The 2,469-nt window shown below is 40.9% G+C and overlaps 1 pseudogene; it reads right to left on the bottom strand.

Moving 5' to 3' along the window:
• Window positions 1–1,541: 1,541 nt before the first annotated feature.
• Window positions 1,542–2,469, bottom strand: part of LOC102818462 — a 1,844-nt pseudogene continuing 916 nt past the window's right edge.

Genomic DNA, 2,469 nt, shown 5'->3' on the forward strand with positions numbered 1-2,469 from the left:
CCATCGAGGCTAGGTCAAATGGGTACAATCTGCAAGTTTGGGTGATTTTGTGCCTCTCACGTCACTTCATATTAGCTGCATGCTTCACTCTCAGCTCTAACCCTGTGTGGCTATGTCCTTGTCCGTAGGCTCAGGTGTCCCCAGGTCTCACCACACTTTGGACCAACCGACCCTTCCACTTCTCTCTTTCATCTCCAGGTTAACGGGAGTCTATGGAACATAATTTAACTCAGCCCATTTCTTCATTGCTGCCTTTCCTCCTCTTCTACTCATCAGTAGACCAATGTGGGCATCTGACAAGTCTTTATAGAGAACAGATAAATAAGTAAATATCAATGTTATATTTAAATTCATTTCAAAGTTTTCATAAAAAGAAAGCTCCTTAAATCTTAAGTAAACCTCTTTCCTTCCTTTTATTCTATTTATTAATCATAGAGACTATCTGGTTTTATCTGACTTGTGAAGAAGAGCACATAAATGTGCTACAAAATTCATGACATCTAAACAATTGTGATGGCAGCTTGGTGGCTCTATAGAATAAGTACTGCACTTCTAAGCACAAGGTCAGCAGTTCAAGTCCATGAGCTCCTCTGTGGAGAAAAATGAAGCTTTCTGTTCTCACAAAGATTTACACTTTGAAACCCGATACAGGGTCATTATGAGCCAGAACCAACTCGATGGTACTTAACAACAACAACAAAACACTAGTGAACATAATTTTTAATATTTGTTTTATATAGTATTTGAACGTTTTAGTTGACAAACTCACTTTCCTAATCCTTTCATTGATGGAGTGGAAAGGAACATGCTCCAAGTCATAATGATCCCACATACAACAGAATGAAACAATGCCAGGACCTCTCAAGTGTTGTGTCTGCATCCACTGTGTTGATCCATCTTATTGAGAGTCTTCCTTTTTTTTTGCTGAACCTTTACTCTATCAATTATTATGTCCTTTTTCTAGGGACTAATCCTTCCTGGTAATATGTCCAAAGTACAATAGACTATGTATGTCTCACCACCCTCGCTTCTAAGGAGTATTCTGTACTTCCAAGACAGATTTGTTTGTTCTTCTGACATTTCATGGTACTTCCAATATTGTTTTCCAACACCACAGTTCAAATGCATCAATCCTTCTGTGGACTTTCTTATTCATTGTCTAGTTTTCACATGCATATGCAGCAATTGAAAATACTATGGTTTGATTCAGGTGCACTTTAGTCCTCAAAGTCACATCTTTGCTCTTGAACACTTTAAAGAGAGAGCTTTTGCAGTAGATCTGGCTAATGCAATACATTGTTTGATTTTTTTTTTTTTTAAGGGATAAACTGATTTCATTGTCCATCATTGTGTTATACAAAAAAAAAAAAAAAAATTAAAAATAGATTTGTAAAGGGATAAATGAATAGTCAACTAGAGTATAACAGAAATAATTTAAATTTGAAATTCCCCCCCATGATATTATGATGATGGCCATTTCAAAGCTCAAGTGTCTGGTATTTAGAGTAGGTTTTGTTCACTGGCCACAGCATGCCATCAGTTTATGGTTTTAACTGTCTCTGTCTGCTCTGTTGGCTTTTGACAAAACTCTTGAGGTCTTCCAGAAAAGTAATGTACTCCCCGTGCTCCAAGGCTGTGCTGAGCCCCACCAACTCATTAGCAAATGTGTTATCTACTCCTTGGTCCAAAAGGAAATCCATTAGGTAGTGATACAAGGCCCAGTCCAGGGAATCGGTGTTGAACATGTGCATAGTGTCATTCCAGTCCGACTCCTCCTTAGTCTGAAAACTCACGTCGCTGATGGAAAAAATGTCACTCTCCTCTGCCTCCTCTTGTCCAACCTCATCCTCTGAATAATGACAGTCTAACATAAGGGCCTTCTTGCTGTCACTCTTTGTAACTTCAACCACAAAATTGAAAGTGGACGTCAGTTCAGGCTCTTGTTCTTCAACCTTCTGCCCTTCTGAAGGTTCCTGCTCCCCATCAAATGTAGGTAGGATGCTATTGTTAGTGTTTAAAGTGACAGTGATCCTCACCTCCCCCAACTTTCTACAATTTAGCCTCTGTCCCTTTTACTTTCAGCTCCCAGCCTCCAGACATTTTGGAAAGGGACTTATGCTTCTGGATCTTCTTCTCTTCTTTGATCTCATCACTCAGGAACTCAAACGCTTTGTCTCCCATATGCAGTGTGCTGCAGCCACAGGCACAGGGCCAGCAGGACACAGAAGGCCTGGCCGCCACGCACACTGAGCAACCTGAGGGGCCGGGCACAAGGCTGCAGCCCCGGCTGTAGCAGGAAGGGCACACGGGGCCCAGGGGAAGGGACACACCATGCAAGAAGGGCAGCATCGCAGCAGAGGTGACAATGGCAGCACTATACATACGGATGCCCATTGTTTGATTTTTTAATTGTAGTTTCCATAAGCATTAATTGTGGATCCAAGTAAAATGAAATCATTGATAACGTCA

Source organism: Chrysochloris asiatica, unplaced genomic scaffold, assembly GCF_000296735.1.
Source record: "Chrysochloris asiatica unplaced genomic scaffold, ChrAsi1.0 scaffold00250, whole genome shotgun sequence".
NCBI lineage: Eukaryota > Metazoa > Chordata > Mammalia > Afrosoricida > Chrysochloridae > Chrysochloris > Chrysochloris asiatica.